Source organism: Xiphophorus maculatus, chromosome 14 (assembly GCF_002775205.1).
Source record: "Xiphophorus maculatus strain JP 163 A chromosome 14, X_maculatus-5.0-male, whole genome shotgun sequence".
Taxonomy (NCBI): domain Eukaryota; kingdom Metazoa; phylum Chordata; class Actinopteri; order Cyprinodontiformes; family Poeciliidae; genus Xiphophorus; species Xiphophorus maculatus.
In genome coordinates this window covers 3,206,173-3,230,027 of record NC_036456.1, presented here as the reverse complement: position 1 = coordinate 3,230,027, position 23,855 = coordinate 3,206,173, and the positions used below count along the sequence as shown (strand labels likewise).

The 23,855-nt window shown below is 39.5% G+C and overlaps 4 long non-coding RNA genes across 7 annotated transcripts; all 4 read right to left on the bottom strand.

The window, feature by feature from the left end:
* Positions 1-5,309: 5,309 nt before the first annotated feature.
* On the bottom strand, positions 5,310-7,898 carry LOC111611104. Of its 2 annotated transcripts, XR_002753881.1 has the most exons (5): positions 7,829-7,898; positions 7,589-7,727; positions 6,727-7,081; positions 6,448-6,624; positions 5,310-6,353 (listed from the first exon to the last, which is right to left on the bottom strand). It is a non-coding gene; the product is annotated as an uncharacterized LOC111611104 (long non-coding RNA). The 2 variants fall into 2 exon arrangements; XR_002753880.1 differs by having other exon boundaries at positions 6,448-7,081.
* Positions 7,899-8,062: 164 nt separating this feature from the next.
* LOC111611106 lies at positions 8,063-9,261 on the bottom strand. 2 transcript variants are annotated; one of them, XR_002753883.1, is made up of 5 exons: positions 8,967-9,261; positions 8,816-8,900; positions 8,573-8,664; positions 8,328-8,471; positions 8,063-8,147 (listed from the first exon to the last, which is right to left on the bottom strand). It is a non-coding gene; the product is annotated as an uncharacterized LOC111611106 (long non-coding RNA). The 2 variants fall into 2 exon arrangements; XR_002753882.1 differs by lacking the exons at positions 8,816-8,900; positions 8,967-9,261 and having other exon boundaries at positions 8,573-8,691.
* An 8,388-nt stretch (positions 9,262-17,649) lies between these two features.
* LOC111611136 lies at positions 17,650-20,041 on the bottom strand. Of its 2 annotated transcripts, XR_002753900.1 has the most exons (4): positions 19,928-20,041; positions 19,067-19,421; positions 18,788-18,964; positions 17,650-18,693 (listed from the first exon to the last, which is right to left on the bottom strand). It is a non-coding gene; the product is annotated as an uncharacterized LOC111611136 (long non-coding RNA). The 2 variants fall into 2 exon arrangements; XR_002753899.1 differs by having other exon boundaries at positions 18,788-19,421.
* Positions 20,042-20,400: 359 nt separating this feature from the next.
* On the bottom strand, positions 20,401-21,028 carry LOC111610849. Its single transcript, XR_002753792.1, has 3 exons — positions 20,910-21,028; positions 20,665-20,808; positions 20,401-20,485 (listed from the first exon to the last, which is right to left on the bottom strand). It is a non-coding gene; the product is annotated as an uncharacterized LOC111610849 (long non-coding RNA).
* Positions 21,029-23,855: the final 2,827 nt, after the last annotated feature.

The window sequence follows — 23,855 nt, the reverse complement described above, 5'->3', positions numbered from 1 at the left end:
CCTTTTAATTTAATTAGTTCACTAATTTGACTATAATTCAAACTAAACACACATATTAAAGTCTATCATTAAATAGGAGGAGGCACATGTTTGCAAAGTGTTTCTTAATTTTTTATTGAAGTCTTTTTAAATAATGTCACCAATGTATCCATGGAAACTAAATATGTTTGTTTAGGCATTTATCAAAAAAAAAAAAGAGGACAAAGAACCATCCAGTTTACCAAGAATTGGACACCAAAGTCATCAAACCTGAAACTCTTAGACAAAGAAACAAACACACCAGCATGTCCCTATCTTGAAAAAATAAAGAAACTAAACAATTAAATTATTGGCTATTATAAGGGTAAATACTAATTTTTAAATGTCTTTTAAAAATAATATTAAAGGCATTTCATTTTGCGTATCCATGGAAACAATGGAGTGTTTATCACGCATTTTTCAAAAAATAACGGTCAAAAAACAAGCAAATTTTTCAGGAATTTGACGTTAATTTAACTAATTTGACTATAATTCAGTAAAATACATATATTTCTTAAATCACTACATCACAGTTTAACATTATTGACATTTCCAGCGAAATTCAGCGAAGAAAAAGGCTCATTAGTTAAGAACGATCTATGCTAGCAACGAATGCTAATCGTCTATTTTTTCTACAGCAGTCAGTATTTCTTTAAAACACACACACACAAACACAAAATAAACTAAACAAGTCACTAATATCTTTGTAATAACTTGCTTTCGTTTATTAAAAATAGTAGAAGAATGATTTAACCTTCCAGCTGTTCACCCTGCTGGTGCTTCTCCTGGCCAGGAACCGTCTTTCGCAGGTTTGTTATCCACGGGCTTCTTCAGCAAGTGCGTATTTCAGCAAGCGCTTCTTTAGCAAGTTTTGCACAGCAGACTTCTCGACAAGCTCAAACCGTCCGAGGCTTTAAAGGCTCCTTCAGGCGTCTCTCTCAAAAGTCCCGTCGCAAAGGGGGAAGAATTCAGAAGGTCAGCGTCTTTTATAGTGTTGACAACGCTAACGTCGTTTCCATGACTTTCATTGACGAATGCACGCACTGGTGCGTCAGAGAAATTGGAGCGCAAATAACGCAGATAATACAAGTCTCGCGTTGTCTTGTTTATCACTCCGTATGCTGCCACCTACTGGCCAACCAGTCTAAGTTCACAAAGACATTTATAAAACTTACTACTGGTGCGACATTATATTTCTGCTTTCATTCTTAACTATGTCAGTTTCGGACATGGGAAACTTTTCTCTGCCGTGAAGCCTAGATTGGAAGAAAAATTCAAATTCAAAATTCAATTCAAAAATACTTTATTGATCCAAAAGAAAAATTAAATGTTGTAGCTCATGTCATGAAGTGCGGGTGAGGCAGACGCAGCAGACCCAGGTAAGATGAATAGTTGATTTTTAATCCAGGAACACAGTCCAATCAACGGGCAGCACGGCCGAGCAGAAGCCAGGGCTCGACGCCGGTAGCAACCGTTAAAACGAATGGTTAACACGAAGGACTCGGAACACATTAGACGAGGATCCGACAGAGACGCTGAGACACAGGTGACATTAAATACCCGGGAGGGTAATCACAGAAAGAGACACACCTGGGAAACAATCAAGGGGAAGACAGGACAACACGGGGACACAGAAAACTCTAAATAAGTACACAGAAAACACAGAACATGACAGCTCATCAATTCAGATTCTTCAAAGAGTTATTGTAGATGGCTGATTACTGTTGACAGGAATTTTTTTTGTAGCGGTCTGTATTGCAGCATTTTGAAGAAGACTGACTGATGACTCTCTGCCCAGCTAGCATCAGACAACGTCCACTGAACGTCCACCGACGACGTTCTCCGAATGTCAAAATGAACCACCACAAGATGTCCGCCGGATGTTCGTTGACATTCGCAGTAGGTCAAAATAAAATGCTATATGGTTCTGCTAGGTCTGTACAAATGCTAATATGACAGCAATTTAATTGGAGTGCAAGGTTTTCAATTGGAACAGTTGCCTTCCATTTCCTAGGGATATTAATCCAATCTTGTAACAAATTGGAAAATTGATGACAGCCACTTAAAACACTTGGCAAAGAATTTATTAATTTTACAGTATTAAAATTAAAGACTACCAAAGACAAAATATGATAAAGGGCTACATTTATTTATACATAAACATATGAACAAAAAAGACAGTAATGAAACCTTCCTTAGAACAAAGTACAACTGTACAGTATACATTTTAATACAATGGGTTTTCAGAAAAGACATTCACAATCGGGCTGAAACGATTCCTGGCTGGTGGATGAGTTTCTGAGTGTGACGAACGAAGGTGTCAAATTTCGTTGCTAACAAGGACACAAAAGCTATAAATGGCTGGGCAAGGCATACCTGTCAAGTCTCCCGTTTTGGCAGGGAAACTACCATTTTTTATCCCTCTTCTCGAAAAAAAATTTTTATAACCATTTTTCTGTAAATATCCCATATTGCTCTCCCCCCTGTCTTATGTTTGTACTCTGGTCTACCGGTCGTGTCTCCCCCCCAACACGCTTACGTTCGCCTCTAATCGAACATAACCCTCTATCTCCAAGCCCCCAACTCCAGACGACATTTCCCGTATTCTCAAACCCAAAGTGTGGCAGGTACTGGGCAAGGTGAGAATTCATCTATTGAACTGACTGAAGATGAATACATGAACTAAAAGCTGGAGTATAGACATTTTTATAAGCGTATTTGTGAGCCCGCCCCTATTATTAAATTGAATATTATGTCAGATTTTTGTACAACTTCTCTTTAGGTTAACTTAGAAAGTGAGCTATTATTGTTACGAGTTAATTTTCTAAGCTACAACAAAGTAACTGATACAGACGCTCAAATGTGAAAAATTAGACTGATGTTGGTAACCGATAGTAACACTGCTGTTATGTTAGATTTACCAATATTTTATTTGATCAATTTTCTGTATCCGATTACTCAATTAATCCTAAGAATAATCGATATATTACTCAATTACTAAAATATATATTTACAGCAGCCCTAATTCACAATAATAATAAATAGAGGCAAAGTCAGCATTTAAAAACCAACCACTGCTTAAAAATCTGATTTTAAAAGAGATATTTACATCAGAACTGGTGTAATGAGCATCGACACATGCACAAAATAATAATAAAACCAACAAAAACAAACCAAACAACCTTGAACATTCTTAAAACTGTTTTGGTTTTCTGAATCTGACCCTTGGTTCTTTGCTACAGCCCCTGAAAACAGACAATATATATATATTTTAAACTGAGATGTGTATTATAGAGAAATGCTTTATGGTTTTGTGTATTCTGAAACCAACAAAATGTGTGTTTTGTCAGCACAGGGGCGGTTCTAGAACGGCGGTTCTAGACAGTCCTAGTGTGGTCTGGTCCCAAGGAAATTAAAATAAAATCTTAATTTTTATTTTAAGATTTTATCAAAATCTTAAAATAAGATTTTATTTTGAGATTTTAAGAAACTATCTAGTTTTAAGTAGATAGTTTTCACTATCTACTTAAAACTTTTACTAAATCTATAGGATTAATAAACCCAAAACCAGTTTATTATCAAGGTAGAAGGTGTTTATTTGAAAATCATACTTAGAAATTGCATTATCCTCATTTTTATCTGAACGTCTTGTGGCTGTTGGCCTTTTTTCTTTCAACAAGAATGAACGTCCATCTGGAAAAGTAGACATGATGAGTCGGGGTTTTACTATTCAATCTTCTGTTGTCTGAACTCGACAAGCCACAAAATGGTGTTTTAAAGGTTTTGCTTGTAACCTGAAACTTCACAGGAAGAATGGAATCATGTTTTCTGAGCATTAGCATGTCATCAGTCTGATAGGAACAACAAACATAAAAGCTACTCTAACTCTGATATGGCATCTTACCTCATCAGTGACATTTACTTATATATAATACAGTGGAACATTGACTACACCTACGATTTTAGCATATAAATGATGGGAGATACAAGAGCTGGTTTACTTTACCTGACTTGGGATTTGTCACCCCAAACACATCAGAGTCTTCCACTGAAACATTTTAGGCAAACTCCCGGCTCTCTGCATTGTGGGCCACAGGGGGCAGGAAAAGGCCTCGGTACTCAACATACATGGACGATGACATGAGGACTGATCCCAGGGAGCCGAAGGCTTACAGGCTGCAGGTACCTGCTCCGTCTGGAGGTAGTTGTTGTCTCTGCTCTCTCTCCTGGTCTGTACTCATGATCTGCAGAGGGCAGAGCCTCTTTTTTTTTCTTGTGCAGCGTTCTGAATGGCGGCCCTGTGCTGCACGTCATCGGCTTTTCTAATTTATGGATTGGAACTATGATATGTTGATTCTGTTTAGAAAGATGATTTGCTCTGGTTCTGCTGTTACTAAAGCAAATCTATTTAGCCTTTCGGTTCAAGAAAAACTGTAGGTGACAGTGAAAGGTCTGACTAGGACTGACAATACTTCTCCAGTCAATGTGTCAGAGATCACAAACATGACTCAATCAATACATTTTTATGACAGGCTAAATGTGTCTTGGGCATTGATTGTTGATATTTTTTGTTCAATGGCTCCCTTGTTCTTTTTTTTGTAAATATGTTTCTTAATCTTTTTTTCATTTGTTTTTGTCCATTATTCTTTTCACACCCATATTCTCCATGTGCTTTTATCCTTTAACTCTTTTTTCATGCAGCTCTCCATGTCCTGTCAGTTCCTCCCAGGACAAAGTCTGTTTAGATCAGCTTGATCTGTTCCTTTAGACTCCGTGGTAACAGAATGAATGTGAGAAGAGATTATGTATTTGAGGCTATTTTTAAACCATAAAGGATGAACAAATTTTAATGTTTGATCATTAAAATTTGATCAAACATTTTGATTAAATTGTTTGATCAAAACTATTTGATCAAATATAACAAAGTTATATTTTGTTTTGGTACAAACAAAATATAACTTGTTTGTACCAGGCTTCATGCCAATGAGTTTAAATAGCATGAAAAAGAAAATCAAATGATTGTTCTACTGCTCTAAAGCAGATTTACCATCTCAAATGATCCAAATCTGATATCTGAATAAAACCAAAGCAGTGATGGCAAAAAAAAGCTTTTATTGAATTTGCTTACAACTTAAATGTTATTTTACTCTACAATCAGCATAATTACTTTCCATGTTTTCACAAGTCAAGTGAAAGTTACACACAAAAATAAAACAGAATACAATAAGTCCAAAAATACATGTATTATATTACATCATAATACATAGAAATAACCTATGACACTGCAAAATATATTACATTCTTTAATATCTTCTTTCCACAACATGATTTTCACACTGTTGTCAGACTTTTCTTTAGCATTGTGATGACTGTGAAATATAAACTTAATCTTTAAGTGATTAACACATTTGTTCAATTTTTACTCTTCAGAAACCAACAAAATGTGTATTTTTGCACTGAGACACAAAACTCTTTTGTAATGACATCAGATTATGCAGCATATCTTCTTCATTCCAAACATTACATGCACATTATTACATAACAACATGCTACCATGACTTTTTTTTAAACAATATTAGTTTCTGGACAGAGCAAATGAGCTGAACACATTCTTCAACAGGTTCAGTCCAGGAACAAGCTCATCATCATCATCCTCTCCTGTCTGCAGCCAGATATCTCATCCTCCTCTGACCCACAGCTTTCCTGTCAAGCCTCAGATGTTCCATCTTCCACCTCAGTCATGGACTCTTCTGCTTCCACCAGTTTGTCTTCAACCACATTAGGAGACGCTGCTGCTCCCTTTTGCCTCCACCTCCAACTTTTCTGTATCTAGAAGTCAGGTGAAGAAGCAGCCGGAGAGACTGAACAGGAACGAGGATGCAGGTCCAGATGGTGTCGGTCCCAGAGTCCCTCTGTGGGATTCTGCAGCATCTCTTCAACCTTTGCCTGACCCAAGAGGAGTTTCCGTTGTTGTGGAAGACATCCTGCCTGGTTCCGGTACCGAAGAAAAGTCACCCATCAGTCATAACGACTGTAGACCCGTTGCCCTGGCATCGCACATCATGAAGGTCCTGGAGAGACTCCTGGTGGCCCACTTGAGTAAGCAGACGATCAGATATCAGGACCCCCTGCAGTTTGCTTATCACCGTGGAGTTGGAGTTGATCAGACACCTGCTTCAACAAACCCACTGTCATCTGGACAAAGCAGGCAGCACAGTGAGGATCAGGGTCTTTGGTTCTCAGGTGCATTGAACACAATTCAGCCTGATCTGCTCCGTTAGAAACTCCAGAAGACACAGGTGGAGGCCTCAACAATCACCTGCATCTGTGACTACCTGACAAACAGAATACAGTTTGTGAGACTGAAGGACTGTGTGTCTAACCAGGTGGTCAACAACATGGGAACACCACAGGGCACTGTACTCTCACCATTCATTTTCACTCTCTACTGTTCAGACTTCCCGCACAAGTCCAACTTCTGTCATCTACAGAAATACTCAGACGACTCTGCAGTTGTTGTGTGTATCAGAGGAAGACAAGAGGCTGAGTACAGAGATCTGGTGGATCACTTTGTGGCCTGGTGTGGGAACAATCATCTAATCTTGACTGTAAACAAAACAAAGGAGATGGTTGTTGATTTCAGGAGAAACAGGAAACCCTATTTCCATCATGGGAGAAGATGTGGAGGTGGTTCAGGAATATAAATACCTCGGTGTTCATCTGGAACACAGACTGGACTGGAGACGCAACAGTGAAGCCGTCTATAAAAAGAGACAGAGCAGACTGCGCTTCTCGAGGAAGCTACGATCCTTCAAGATTTGCAGCAAGTTGCTGCAGATCTTTAAGTCTGATGCTGAGAGTGTCATCTCTTCTGCTATCATCTGTTGGTGCAGCAGCATCAGAGCCAGGAACCTCAAAAGGCTCAACAATCTGATAAAGAAGGCTGGATTTGTTCTGGTTCTGTTCTGGAGACGACTGGGGAACCTCTGGAGATGATGCAAAGAAGGATTCTTCATAAGAGTCAAGAAAGCTATGGACAACTCTGACCATCCTCTTCATGAGTCTGTATGGTGAAAACAGAGTATCATCAGTCAGAGGGTTCTTCAGATTTGCTGCAATACAGACAGCTACAAAAGACCTTTCCTGCTGCCAGCAATCAGCCATCTGCAATAACATTTGAAGAATCTGAATCTGAGCTACAACTACATTTTATTTCCCTTTGGGATCAATAAAGTCAAAGCATGTTTGGGTAATTCTTGCACACTACTCAAAGTCTGATAGAAAAAAATATTGAACAATTGGAAGTTATGGTGGAAACATTTTTTGTGGTTTCAATGAAATGAAACAAAAAATGTAAAAAAGATAATTAAGTTTAGCTTCTCCTGTGCCGTTTCACATGTTTGCAGCTCGTTTTGCTGTTTGTTGCGCGTTTGCAGTTGTCGGCCACAGTTTCTGATCAAGTCATTATCTCCTCAACTTTCACCATAATCTGTTACAACCAGTAGATGGACGAAGTAACCTGCGTTAAGTGTTGGTCAACTCATGCTTGGTTTGTTATTGAAGGACCTACTTCACATGGTCCTTCTTTATTCTGTGTCCTCAGGTTTCCCCCTGTTGCATCAGGAAACTTCATCTCGGGATTTCCAGCAGGATTTTCTGTGTCTTCTCTCTCCTGATTGGTTCAGTGCTGTTGTCTTGTCTCAGTTATGCTGGAGAATCATCACATAACAATACACACATTCCTTAATCTCTGTCTAAATAATAGATGATTGAAAGAGACTTTCTGATCAAATCATCATTATGTCCTCACCTTTTCCACAATCTCTTACAACCAGTAGATCAGCAGGTGGAGCAGGTCTTCTGCTTTAATTGTTGGTCAGCTCCAGTCATGTGACATGAGTTGACGGAGAAATGAAATAAAGAGAAAACATAACAGGATTAAAAAACTGAGAATATACATCTACAGAAAAAAGAAAAAGTTAGAATTTTGACCTCAATTTCATCCATATTTAAAATTGCTAAAATTGAAAATATGTTTTCTTACTTTTTTTGTCAACAGGGTTCTCTTATCTTCCTCCATCTGACTGGTGGTGTTGAAGGTGGAGGTTTACCGGCTGAGGACATCCAACCTGAAATGATCAGAGACATTATTGATCTGCAGACTCTGAATCTGGGATCAGAAACCAACGCTGGGTTCTCTACAATGTTTCTAAATTTGCTTAATATTCAACATCTTACTGATGAACAGGTGAAATTTCAGCATAGGATTTTATGGCAATGCTTGATTTGTTATTGAAGGACCTACTCACATGATGTCTGTCTCTTTATTCTGTGTCCTCAGGTGTCCCCCCGTTGCATCAGGAAACTTCATCTCAGGATTTTCTGTGTCCCTTCAGTCCTCTGTGTCTTCTCTCTCCTGATTGGTCCAGCGCTGTTGTCTTGTCTCAGTGATGCTGAAGAATCAACACATGATCAGACACACTTTCCTTAATCTCTGTCTAAATAACAGATCACTGGACCAGACTCTCTGATCAATTCATGAACATGTCCTCACCATTTATAAAATCTACTAGAACCAGTAGATCAGCAGGTCCTCTACTCTATTCCTGATCCTCCTTCCATCAGCTCAAACTCATCAAAGCTCTGCTGTTATGAAAGGACTCAATAAATAAAAAAACACAAAACAAAAGTGTCGGTGAGGAGAAAGTACAGCAGAAAAGAGGAAATAGGTTTGAATATTGACCTCAACCTCCTGCATGTTAAAAAATTGTTGTTGTGTAAAAGTATATGTCCTTACATTTTTTTTCAACTGGGTTCTCTTATCTTCCTCCATCTGACTGGTGGTGTTGAAGGTGGAGATTTACAGGCTGACGAGATCCAACCTGAAATGATCAGAGAATCAGAGATCTGCCACCAGTATCATGTGAAAGTGGAATGCAAAAACTTACAAGCAGTGTGAAAAACAAGGGATCCAGAAGGCAGGAACCACATGGACAACGATGAAAGGATCCAGCGATGAGCAGCTAAAACCTGAAAGATTAAAAACTGGGAGACTGGATTAGTAGAGAAACAGGACAGAATAATTCACTATATTGGAGAGCAGCGTGTAGGGAAGCATCACTATTACACCGTGAAACATGGGGGAGTTGAGAGGAAAACACAAAGATGAAGAAAAGCCCTGGTGCAAGGCGCTACCTAAGACTTCCTCAGTCCTGTCAGAATCCTTATCATCTAAAATACTAAATCTAGCAGCGGGATAAAGAAAAGCCCCGGTGCAAGGCGCTACCTAAGACTTCCTCAGTCCTGTCAGAATCCTTGTCATCTAAAATACTAAATCTAGCAGCGGGATAAAGAAAAGCCCCGGTGCAAGGCGCTACCTAAGGCGTCCACAGGCTTGCTAGAAACCCATTGGCTTTAATAAAAAACATGAGAGAAATGATGATGTCCTAATGTGACTTCCCAAATAGGTCTTCAGTTTTTACGGATCCCAATCTAATCAGAGTCACTTGACAAGACGCAGTGAGGTCTAAACCAAACGTTTCTGGAACTCTCTCTTCCTGTAATTCCACTAGATGTTGAAGGTATTGCTGCCTCTTCTGTGTCCAGTTCAGCCTCCAACCAGGAACAGAAGCTAGAGGGTGACAAAGTTGGACTATCACAGCGTGTTGATGGTGAAGGACTGAAAATGCGGGGTGACAGAATGGGATCCTCATATAGCATCGTTGGTGGGAGACTGGAAACACTGGGTGACAAAATGGGATCTTCATTGTGCATCAATGTTGAGGGACTGAGGACGGGGGATGAAAAAACAGGACTTTTACGTGCCATTATACACGAGGGACTGAGGACGGGGGATGACAAAATAGGATATTCACATGATGTCCAAGGTGAGAGACCGAGGACAGGTGGTAACACAAAGGCATCTTCATCATAGGGAAAGGACGGGACACTATACTTGATCCTCTTGGCGGCAAGCTCATCTTCATCATAGCGTGTTGATAGTGAAGGGCTGAAAACGCGGGGTGACAAAACGGGATCTTCATAGTGCATCAAAGTTGCGGGACTGAGGACGGGGAATGGCAATCCAGGGTCCTCACACGACTTCCAAGGTGAGAGACTGAGGACAGGTGGTAACACAATGGGATCTTCATCATCGGACGGGACACTATACTTGGTCCTCTTGGCGGCAAGCTCCTCTTCAGCAACAGTGTCCCTAGGCCTCTTGGCTGGGAGCTTCACTTCAGCAACACTGTCCCTGGTCACAGATGTCACATGAGCCGCGTCCTCTTTCAAACCTACCTGATGACTAGGTTTTGATGGTGGGTTGTCCTCCTTCGCAGCATCCACCTTCTTCGTTGTTCTCCTGGACTTCTCTGGATGCAAAATGGGCTCTTCCTGTGAAGTACAAGGAGCCATGTCTTCTTTGGGCTTCCGAGCCACCCCAATGTCTTGTATGTATCTGAAATTTGGGGGAAGAATCTCAGGCAGCTGTGACGCAACATCGGCCAGACTACTGTCACCGGAGTCCAGCTGATCAACCGTCGATTTCAGAAGTTTCAATGCCTCTTCAAGTACTCCTATGCCCCACAGAAATTTAATGTTTGGTCCAAGGACCTGGACAACCCGAAATCGAGATTTAAAGTCCTGGTCTCCATTACCTACCTCGTCTTCGCTCGAGCTGGTAGTAGAGCTACCACTGGAGCTGGTAGTAGAGCTACCACTGGAGCTGGTAGTAGAGCTACCACTGGAGCTGGTAGTAGAGCTACCACTGGAGCTGGTACTATTGCTATCACAGGAGCTGGTAGAACAGTCCACAAACTGCGGAGATGAACTATACCTCAACTCCTCTCCATGGTCTTCAGAAACCGTGTCGGCTTCATTTAACCACAACTTACCTTGTTCCTTACCATTATCAGGATGTCCCTCCAACATTGGGGATCCATCTGCTGGAAGCGCCATGGTATGGGCTGTGAAGAAAAAAAACAAAGCAAAAAAAGCTATAATTCTGTATCTTGAAAAAATCACAAAAGTCCAAAGCAATGTTTAGAGGGAACACTGAAATATATATTTATATATTAATTTATATAGCACATTTTCAGCAACAAGGCAATACAAAGTGCTTATGTGTGCATGATGCCTCAAAGTCTTATTATCACATGTTAATATTCCTCCAAATGGCTCAGTTATGGCTGAAGGTAGTGTTATGAAATAAATTACATCAGCCTGAAGATCATGGCTGCACACAACCCAGCAATAAACTCAGAGGAATGTTCACACAATTATATTGCTCCAAATGCTTCATTCAATATGACCATCTCCATGGAGACAAAAAACATCAACAAAATGGATTCTCTAAAAGTAATTCTCTCAAACTAAAATAAAAAGTTTTCCAATCACCACACCACTATTAATATTGCAGACGCTTTCTGAAAATGTAATCAGCGTGAAAATATATTACAGCTCCAAACATGCAAAGGACCAACACAGCATTTCGTAAACAACTAATTATTGAAAACTCCTCTTTCTTAGAAAAAGCAAACTAATAAGTTTAAATATAAACTAAACTACTTAGAAATAATACAGGAGAAATATATATCTAAAACATTTCTAATATTCAAGTATTAAGGTTTTATTTCAAGCAACGTATCCAAGGAGACCAAATGTGTTATTGAGGCATTTTTTGAAACCTGGACCAGGCACTGACCACTTATTCCAAAGATCTGAATAAAACAAAACAGATTTTCTAAAACCAGAACTAACTTTTTAAACCACATAAACCGTGTCAAACCCCCACAATCCTCCAAGATTTTAACTAACAAATGAATCACAACTGGACCAACTGAACCTGAGATGATTGTTTTTCTAATGAATTTTAACATTCACTGTTAACATTCAAGTAACTTCTGAAAATGATATGTCACTAAAATGCAAAGGAACAAAAGGCTGTTTTTCTGGTCTTGAGTAATTACAATAAACTAAATAATTTAGTTACTTTGTAAAATCAACAGGCACACATTGATTGTTCTTTAATGATTTTTTATAAGAATAAAGTTGTATGTTGTTATTTAATCAATGTATCCATGGAGACTACACATACCACATTTTTCAAAAAGCTGGTTCCAAAACTTCTTTCAAACCAAAACAACTACAAACAGCATTACTGACATTTTCCAAAATGTCAAATAACTAGCATATGAATCACAATACAAATTCAACTAACTCACAAATATGTTGCAGCCCAAAAATGCAAATTATGCCTTCCTAAACAAAGAGTCAGAATTCATCAAAGCTGACTTTAACCAACTCAAATAATGTTTTTTTTCCTTTTAATTTAATTAGTTCACTAATTTGACTATAATTCAAACTAAACACACATATTAAAGTCTATCATTAAATAGGAGGAGGCACATGTTTGCAAAGTGTTTCTTAATTTTTTATTGAAGTCTTTTTAAATAATGTCACCAATGTATCCATGGAAACTAAATATGTTTGTTTAGGCATTTATCAAAAAAAAAAAAGAGGACAAAGAACCATCCAGTTTACCAAGAATTGGACACCAAAGTCATCAAACCTGAAACTCTTAGACAAAGAAACAAACACACCAGCATGTCCCTATCTTGAAAAAATAAAGAAACTAAACAATTAAATTATTGGCTATTATAAGGGTAAATACTAATTTTTAAATGTCTTTTAAAAATAATATTAAAGGCATTTCATTTTGCGTATCCATGGAAACAATGGAGTGTTTATCACGCATTTTTCAAAAAATAACGGTCAAAAAACAAGCAAATTTTTCAGGAATTTGACGTTAATTTAACTAATTTGACTATAATTCAGTAAAATACATATATTTCTTAAATCACTACATCACAGTTTAACATTATTGACATTTCCAGCGAAATTCAGCGAAGAAAAAGGCTCATTAGTTAAGAACGATCTATGCTAGCAACGAATGCTAATCGTCTATTTTTTCTACAGCAGTCAGTATTTCTTTAAAACACACACACACAAACACAAAATAAACTAAACAAGTCACTAATATCTTTGTAATAACTTGCTTTCGTTTATTAAAAATAGTAGAAGAATGATTTAACCTTCCAGCTGTTCACCCTGCTGGTGCTTCTCCTGGCCAGGAACCGTCTTTCGCAGGTTTGTTATCCACGGGCTTCTTCAGCAAGTGCGTATTTCAGCAAGCGCTTCTTTAGCAAGTTTTGCACAGCAGACTTCTCGACAAGCTCAAACCGTCCGAGGCTTTAAAGGCTCCTTCAGGCGTCTCTCTCAAAAGTCCCGTCGCAAAGGGGGAAGAATTCAGAAGGTCAGCGTCTTTTATAGTGTTGACAACGCTAACGTCGTTTCCATGACTTTCATTGACGAATGCACGCACTGGTGCGTCAGAGAAATTGGAGCGCAAATAACGCAGATAATACAAGTCTCGCGTTGTCTTGTTTATCACTCCGTATGCTGCCACCTACTGGCCAACCAGTCTAAGTTCACAAAGACATTTATAAAACTTACTACTGGTGCGACATTATATTTCTGCTTTCATTCTTAACTATGTCAGTTTCGGACATGGGAAACTTTTCTCTGCCGTGAAGCCTAGATTGGAAGAAAAATTCAAATTCAAAATTCAATTCAAAAATACTTTATTGATCCAAAAGAAAAATTAAATGTTGTAGCTCATGTCATGAAGTGCGGGTGAGGCAGACGCAGCAGACCCAGGTAAGATGAATAGTTGATTTTTAATCCAGGAACACAGTCCAATCAACGGGCAGCACGGCCGAGCAGAAGCCAGGGCTCGACGCCGGTAGCAACCGTTAAAACGAATGGTTAACACGAAGGACTCGGAACACATTAGACGAGGATCCGACAGAGACGCTGAGACACAGGTGACATTAAATACCCGGGAGGGTAATCACAGAAAGAGACACACCTGGGAAACAATCAAGGGGAAGACAGGACAACACGGGGACACAGAAAACTCTAAATAAGTACACAGAAAACACAGAACATGACAGCTCATCAATTCAGATTCTTCAAAGAGTTATTGTAGATGGCTGATTACTGTTGACAGGAATTTTTTTTGTAGCGGTCTGTATTGCAGCATTTTGAAGAAGACTGACTGATGACTCTCTGCCCAGCTAGCATCAGACAACGTCCACTGAACGTCCACCGACGACGTTCTCCGAATGTCAAAATGAACCACCACAAGATGTCCGCCGGATGTTCGTTGACATTCGCAGTAGGTCAAAATAAAATGCTATATGGTTCTGCTAGGTCTGTACAAATGCTAATATGACAGCAATTTAATTGGAGTGCAAGGTTTTCAATTGGAACAGTTGCCTTCCATTTCCTAGGGATATTAATCCAATCTTGTAACAAATTGGAAAATTGATGACAGCCACTTAAAACACTTGGCAAAGAATTTATTAATTTTACAGTATTAAAATTAAAGACTACCAAAGACAAAATATGATAAAGGGCTACATTTATTTATACATAAACATATGAACAAAAAAGACAGTAATGAAACCTTCCTTAGAACAAAGTACAACTGTACAGTATACATTTTAATACAATGGGTTTTCAGAAAAGACATTCACAATCGGGCTGAAACGATTCCTGGCTGGTGGATGAGTTTCTGAGTGTGACGAACGAAGGTGTCAAATTTCGTTGCTAACAAGGACACAAAAGCTATAAATGGCTGGGCAAGGCATACCTGTCAAGTCTCCCGTTTTGGCAGGGAAACTACCATTTTTTATCCCTCTTCTCGAAAAAAAATTTTTATAACCATTTTTCTGTAAATATCCCATATTGCTCTCCCCCCTGTCTTATGTTTGTACTCTGGTCTACCGGTCGTGTCTCCCCCCCAACACGCTTACGTTCGCCTCTAATCGAACATAACCCTCTATCTCCAAGCCCCCAACTCCAGACGACATTTCCCGTATTCTCAAACCCAAAGTGTGGCAGGTACTGGGCAAGGTGAGAATTCATCTATTGAACTGACTGAAGATGAATACATGAACTAAAAGCTGGAGTATAGACATTTTTATAAGCGTATTTGTGAGCCCGCCCCTATTATTAAATTGAATATTATGTCAGATTTTTGTACAACTTCTCTTTAGGTTAACTTAGAAAGTGAGCTATTATTGTTACGAGTTAATTTTCTAAGCTACAACAAAGTAACTGATACAGACGCTCAAATGTGAAAAATTAGACTGATGTTGGTAACCGATAGTAACACTGCTGTTATGTTAGATTTACCAATATTTTATTTGATCAATTTTCTGTATCCGATTACTCAATTAATCCTAAGAATAATCGATATATTACTCAATTACTAAAATATATATTTACAGCAGCCCTAATTCACAATAATAATAAATAGAGGCAAAGTCAGCATTTAAAAACCAACCACTGCTTAAAAATCTGATTTTAAAAGAGATATTTACATCAGAACTGGTGTAATGAGCATCGACACATGCACAAAATAATAATAAAACCAACAAAAACAAACCAAACAACCTTGAACATTCTTAAAACTGTTTTGGTTTTCTGAATCTGACCCTTGGTTCTTTGCTACAGCCCCTGAAAACAGACAATATATATATATTTTAAACTGAGATGTGTATTATAGAGAAATGCTTTATGGTTTTGTGTATTCTGAAACCAACAAAATGTGTGTTTTGTCAGCACAGGGGCGGTTCTAGAACGGCGGTTCTAGACAGTCCTAGTGTGGTCTGGTCCCAAGGAAATTAAAATAAAATCTTAATTTTTATTTTAAGATTTTATCAAAATCTTAAAATAAGATTTTATTTTGAGATTTTAAGAAACTATCTAGTTTTAAGTAGATAGTTTTCACTATCTACTTAAAACTTTTACTAAATCTATAGGATTAATAAACCCAAAACCAGTTTATTATCAAGGTAGAAGGTGTTTATTTGAAAATCATACTTAGAAATTGCATTATCCTCATTTTTATCTGAACGTCTTGTGGCTGTTGGCCTTTTTTCTTTCAACAAGAATGAACGTCCATCTGGAAAAGTAGACATGATGAGTCGGGGTTTTACTATTCAATCTTCTGTTGTCTGAACTCGACAAGCCACAAAATGGTGTTTTAAAGGTTTTGCTTGTAACCTGAAACTTCACAGGAAGAATGGAATCATGTTTTCTGAGCATTAGCATGTCATCAGTCTGATAGGAACAACAAACATAAAAGCTACTCTAACTCTGATATGGCATCTTACCTCATCAGTGACATTTACTTATATATAATACAGTGGAACATTGACTACACCTACGATTTTAGCATATAAATGATGGGAGATACAAGAGCTGGTTTACTTTACCTGACTTGGGATTTGTCACCCCAAACACATCAGAGTCTTCCACTGAAACATTTTAGGCAAACTCCCGGCTCTCTGCATTGTGGGCCACAGGGGGCAGGAAAAGGCCTCGGTACTCAACATACATGGACGATGACATGAGGACTGATCCCAGGGAGCCGAAGGCTTACAGGCTGCAGGTACCTGCTCCGTCTGGAGGTAGTTGTTGTCTCTGCTCTCTCTCCTGGTCTGTACTCATGATCTGCAGAGGGCAGAGCCTCTTTTTTTTTCTTGTGCAGCGTTCTGAATGGCGGCCCTGTGCTGCACGTCATCGGCTTTTCTAATTTATGGATTGGAACTATGATATGTTGATTCTGTTTAGAAAGATGATTTGCTCTGGTTCTGCTGTTACTAAAGCAAATCTATTTAGCCTTTCGGTTCAAGAAAAACTGTAGGTGACAGTGAAAGGTCTGACTAGGACTGACAATACTTCTCCAGTCAATGTGTCAGAGATCACAAACATGACTCAATCAATACATTTTTATGACAGGCTAAATGTGTCTTGGGCATTGATTGTTGATATTTTTTGTTCAATGGCTCCCTTGTTCTTTTTTTTGTAAATATGTTTCTTAATCTTTTTTTCATTTGTTTTTGTCCATTATTCTTTTCACACCCATATTCTCCATGTGCTTTTATCCTTTAACTCTTTTTTCATGCAGCTCTCCATGTCCTGTCAGTTCCTCCCAGGACAAAGTCTGTTTAGATCAGCTTGATCTGTTCCTTTAGACTCCGTGGTAACAGAATGAATGTGAGAAGAGATTATGTATTTGAGGCTATTTTTAAACCATAAAGGATGAACAAATTTTAATGTTTGATCATTAAAATTTGATCAAACATTTTGATTAAATTGTTTGATCAAAACTATTTGATCAAATATAACAAAGTTATATTTTGTTTTGGTACAAACAAAATATAACTTGTTTGTACCAGGCTTCATGCCAATGAGTTTAAATAGCATGAAAAAGAAAATCAAATGATTGTTCTACTGCTCTAAAGCAGATTTACCATCTCAAATGATCCAAATCTGATATCTGAATAAAACCAAAGCAGTGATGGCAAAAAAAAGCTTTTATTGAATTTGCTTACAACTTAAATGTTATTTTACTCTACAATCAGCATAATTACTTTCCATGTTTTCACAAGTCAAGTGAAAGTTACACACAAAAATAAAACAGAATACAATAAGTCCAAAAATACATGTATTATATTACATCATAATACATAGAAATAACCTATGACACTGCAAAATATATTACATTCTTTAATATCTTCTTTCCACAACATGATTTTCACACTGTTGTCAGACTTTTCTTTAGCATTGTGATGACTGTGAAATATAAACTTAATCTTTAAGTGATTAACACATTTGTTCAATTTTTACTCTTCAGAAACCAACAAAATGTGTATTTTTGCACTGAGACACAAAACTCTTTTGTAATGACATCAGATTATGCAGCATATCTTCTTCATTCCAAACATTACATGCACATTATTACATAACAACATGCTACCATGACTTTTTTTTAAACAATATTAGTTTCTGGACAGAGCAAATGAGCTGAACACATTCTTCAACAGGTTCAGTCCAGGAACAAGCTCATCATCATCATCCTCTCCTGTCTGCAGCCAGATATCTCATCCTCCTCTGACCCACAGCTTTCCTGTCAAGCCTCAGATGTTCCATCTTCCACCTCAGTCATGGACTCTTCTGCTTCCACCAGTTTGTCTTCAACCACATTAGGAGACGCTGCTGCTCCCTTTTGCCTCCACCTCCAACTTTTCTGTATCTAGAAGTCAGGTGAAGAAGCAGCCGGAGAGACTGAACAGGAACGAGGATGCAGGTCCAGATGGTGTCGGTCCCAGAGTCCCTCTGTGGGATTCTGCAGCATCTCTTCAACCTTTGCCTGACCCAAGAGGAGTTTCCGTTGTTGTGGAAGACATCCTGCCTGGTTCCGGTACCGAAGAAAAGTCACCCATCAGTCATAACGACTGTAGACCCGTTGCCCTGGCATCGCACATCATGAAGGTCCTGGAGAGACTCCTGGTGGCCCACTTGAGTAAGCAGACGATCAGATATCAGGACCCCCTGCAGTTTGCTTATCACCGTGGAGTTGGAGTTGATCAGACACCTGCTTCAACAAACCCACTGTCATCTGGACAAAGCAGGCAGCACAGTGAGGATCAGGGTCTTTGGTTCTCAGGTGCATTGAACACAATTCAGCCTGATCTGCTCCGTTAGAAACTCCAGAAGACACAGGTGGAGGCCTCAACAATCACCTGCATCTGTGACTACCTGACAAACAGAATACAGTTTGTGAGACTGAAGGACTGTGTGTCTAACCAGGTGGTCAACAACATGGGAACACCACAGGGCACTGTACTCTCACCATTCATTTTCACTCTCTACTGTTCAGACTTCCCGCACAAGTCCAACTTCTGTCATCTACAGAAATACTCAGACGACTCTGCAGTTGTTGTGTGTATCAGAGGAAGACAAGAGGCTGAGTACAGAGATCTGGTGGATCACTTTGTGGCCTGGTGTGGGAACAATCATCTAATCTTGACTGTAAACAAAACAAAGGAGATGGTTGTTGATTTCAGGAGAAACAGGAAACCCTATTTCCATCATGGGAGAAGATGTGGAGGTGGTTCAGGAATATAAATACCTCGGTGTTCATCTGGAACACAGACTGGACTGGAGACGCAACAGTGAAGCCGTCTATAAAAAGAGACAGAGCAGACTGCGCTTCTCGAGGAAGCTACGATCCTTCAAGATTTGCAGCAAGTTGCTGCAGATCTTTAAGTCTGATGCTGAGAGTGTCATCTCTTCTGCTATCATCTGTTGGTGCAGCAGCATCAGAGCCAGGAACCTCAAAAGGCTCAACAATCTGATAAAGAAGGCTGGATTTGTTCTGGTTCTGTTCTGGAGACGACTGGGGAACCTCTGGAGATGATGCAAAGAAGGATTCTTCATAAGAGTCAAGAAAGCTATGGACAACTCTGACCATCCTCTTCATGAGTCTGTATGGTGAAAACAGAGTATCATCAGTCAGAGGGTTCTTCAGATTTGCTGCAATACAGACAGCTACAAAAGACCTTTCCTGCTGCCAGCAATCAGCCATCTGCAATAACATTTGAAGAATCTGAATCTGAGCTACAACTACATTTTATTTCCCTTTGGGATCAATAAAGTCAAAGCATGTTTGGGTAATTCTTGCACACTACTCAAAGTCTGATAGAAAAAAATATTGAACAATTGGAAGTTATGGTGGAAACATTTTTTGTGGTTTCAATGAAATGAAACAAAAAATGTAAAAAAGATAATTAAGTTTAGCTTCTCCTGTGCCGTTTCACATGTTTGCAGCTCGTTTGCTGTTTGTTGCGCGTTTGCAGTTGTCGGCCACAGTTTCTGATCAAGTCATTATCTCCTCAACTTTCACCATAATCTGTTACAACCAGTAGATGGACGAAGTAACCTGCGTTAAGTGTTGGTCAACTCATGCTTGGTTTGTTATTGAAGGACCTACTTCACATGGTCCTTCTTTATTCTGTGTCCTCAGGTTTCCCCCTGTTGCATCAGGAAACTTCATCTCGGGATTTCCAGCAGGATTTTCTGTGTCTTCTCTCTCCTGATTGGTTCAGTGCTGTTGTCTTGTCTCAGTTATGCTGGAGAATCATCACATAACAATACACACATTCCTTAATCTCTGTCTAAATAATAGATGATTGAAAGAGACTTTCTGATCAAATCATCATTATGTCCTCACCTTTCCACAATCTCTTACAACCAGTAGATCAGCAGGTGGAGCAGGTCTTCTGCTTTAATTGTTGGTCAGCTCCAGTCATGTGACATGAGTTGACGGAGAAATGAAATAAAGAGAAAACATAACAGGATTAAAAAACTGAGAATATACATCTACAGAAAAAAGAAAAAGTTAGAATTTTGACCTCAATTTCATCCATATTTAAAATTGCTAAAATTGAAAATATGTTTTCTTACTTTTTTTGTCAACAGGGTTCTCTTATCTTCCTCCATCTGACTGGTGGTGTTGAAGGTGGAGGTTTACCGGCTGAGGACATCCAACCTGAAATGATCAGAGACATTATTGATCTGCAGACTCTGAATCTGGGATCAGAAACCAACGCTGGTTCTCTACAATGTTTCTAAATTTGCTTAATATTCAACATCTTACTGATGAACAGGTGAAATTTCAGCATAGGATTTTATGGCAATGCTTGATTTGTTATTGAAGGACCTACTCACATGATGTCTGTCTCTTTATTCTGTGTCCTCAGGTGTCCCCCCGTTGCATCAGGAAACTTCATCTCAGGATTTTCTGTGTCCCTTCAGTCCTCTGTGTCTTCTCTCTCCTGATTGGTCCAGCGCTGTTGTCTTGTCTCAGTGATGCTGAAGAATCAACACATGATCAGACACACTTTCCTTAATCTCTGTCTAAATAACAGATCACTGGACCAGACTCTCTGATCAATTCATGAACATGTCCTCACCATTTATAAAATCTACTAGAACCAGTAGATCAGCAGGTCCTCTACTCTATTCCTGATCCTCCTTCCATCAGCTCAAACTCATCAAAGCTCTGCTGTTATGAAAGGACTCAATAAATAAAAAAACACAAAACAAAAGTGTCGGTGAGGAGAAAGTACAGCAGAAAAGAGGAAATAGGTTTGAATATTGACCTCAACCTCCTGCATGTTAAAAAATTGTTGTTGTGTAAAAGTATATGTCCTTACATTTTTTTTCAAACTGGGTTCTCTTATCTTCCTCCATCTGACTGGTGGTGTGAAGGTGGAGATTTACAGGCTGACGAGATCCAACCTGAAATGATCAGAGAATCAGAGATCTGCCACCAGTATCATGTGAAAGTGGAATGCAAAAACTTACAAGCAGTGTGAAAAACAAGGGATCCAGAAGGCAGGAACCACATGGACAACGATGAAAGGATCCAGCGATGAGCAGCTAAAACCTGAAAGATTAAAAACTGGGAGACTGGATTAGTAGAGAACAGGACAGAATAATTCACTATATTGGAGAGCAGCGTGTAGGGAAGCATCACTATTACACCGTGAAATGGGGGAGTTGAGAGGAAAACACAAAGATGAAGAAAAGCCCTGGTGCAAGGCGCTACCTAAGACTTCCTCAGTCCTGTCAGAATCCTTATCATCTAAATACTAAATCTAGCAGCGGGATAAAGAAAAGCCCCGGTGCAAGGCGCTACCTAAGACTTCCTCAGTCCTGTCAGAATCCTTGTCATCTAAAATACTAAATCTAGCAGCGGGATAAAGAAAAGCCCCGGTGCAAGGCGCTACCTAAGGCGTCCACAGGCTTGCTAGAAACCCATTGGCTTTAATAAAAACATGAGAGAAATGATGATGTCCTAATGTGACTTCCCAAATAGGTCTTCAGTTTTTACGGATCCCAATCTAATCAGAGTCACTTGACAAGACGCAGTGAGGTCTAAACCAAACGTTTCTGGAACTCTCTCTTCCTGTAATTCCACTAGATGTTGAAGGTATTGCTGCCTCTTCTGTGTCCAGTTCAGCCTCCAACCAGGAACAGAAGCTAGAGGGTGACAAAGTTGGACTATCACAGCGTGTTGATGGTGAAGGACTGAAAATGCGGGGTGACAGAATGGGATCCTCATATAGCATCGTTGGTGGGAGACTGGAAACACTGGGTGACAAAATGGGATCTTCATTGTGCATCAATGTTGAGGGACTGAGGACGGGGGATGAAAAAACAGGACTTTTACGTGCCATTATACACGAGGGACTGAGGACGGGGGATGACAAAGGATATTCACATGATGTCCAAGGTGAGAGACCGAGGACAGGTGGTAACACAAAGGCATCTTCATCATAGGGAAAGGACGGGACACTATACTTGATCCTCTTGGCGGCAAGCTCATCTTCATCATAGCGTGTTGATAGTGAAGGGCTGAAAACGCGGGGTGACAAAACGGGATCTTCATAGTGCATCAAAGTTGCGGGACTGAGGACGGGGAATGGCAATCCAGGGTCCTCACACGACTTCCAAGGTGAGAGACTGAGGACAGGTGGTAACACAATGGGATCTTCATCATCGGACGGGACACTATACTTGGTCCTCTTGGCGGCAAGCTCCTCTTCAGCAACAGTGTCCCTAGGCCTCTTGGCTGGGAGCTTCACTTCAGCAACACTGTCCCTGGTCACAGATGTCACATGAGCCGCGTCCTCTTTCAAACCTACCTGATGACTAGGTTTTGATGGTGGGTTGTCCTCCTTCGCAGCATCCACCTTCTTCGTTGTTCTCCTGGACTTCTCTGGATGCAAAATGGGCTCTTCCTGTGAAGTACAAGGAGCCATGTCTTCTTTGGGCTTCCGAGCCACCCCAATGTCTTGTATGTATCTGAAATTTGGGGGAAGAATCTCAGGCAGCTGTGACGCAACATCGGCCAGACTACTGTCACCGGAGTCCAGCTGATCAACCGTCGATTTCAGAAGTTTCAATGCCTCTTCAAGTACTCCTATGCCCCACAGAAATTTAATGTTTGGTCCAAGGACCTGGACAACCCGAAATCGAGATTTAAAGTCCTGGTCTCCATTACCTACCTCGTCTTCGCTCGAGCTGGTAGTAGAGCTACCACTGGAGCTGGTAGTAGAGCTACCACTGGAGCTGGTAGTAGAGCTACCACTGGAGCTGGTAGTAGAGCTACCACTGGAGCTGGTACTATTGCTATCACAGGAGCTGGTAGAACAGTCCACAAACTGCGGAGATGAACTATACCTCAACTCCTCTCCATGGTCTTCAGAAAACCGTGTCGGTTCATTTAACCACAACTTACCTTGTTCCTTACCATTATCAGGATGTCCCTCCAACATTGGGGATCCATCTGCTGGAAGCGCCATGGTATGGGCTGTGAAGAAAAAAAACAAAGCAAAAAAAGCTATAATTCTGTATCTTGAAAAAATCACAAAAAGTCCAAAGCAATGTTTAGAGGGAACACTGAAATATATATTTATATATTAATTTATATAGCACATTTCAGCAACAAGGCAATACAAAGTGCTTATGTGTGCATGATGCCTCAAAGTCTTATTATCACATGTTAATATTCCTCCAAATGGCTCAGTTATGGCTGAAGGTAGTGTTATGAAATAAATTACATCAGCCTGAAGATCATGGCTGCACACAACCAGCAATAAACTCAGAGGAATGTTCACACAATTATATTGCTCCAAATGCTTCATTCAATATGACCATCTCCATGGAGACAAAAAACATCAACAAAATGGATTCTCTAAAAGTAATTCTCTCAAACTAAAATAAAAAAGTTTTCCAATCACCCACACCACTATTAATATTGCAGACGCTTTCTGAAAATGTAATCAGCGTGAAAATATATTACAGCTCCAAACATGCAAAGGACCAACACAGCATTTCGTAAACAACTAATT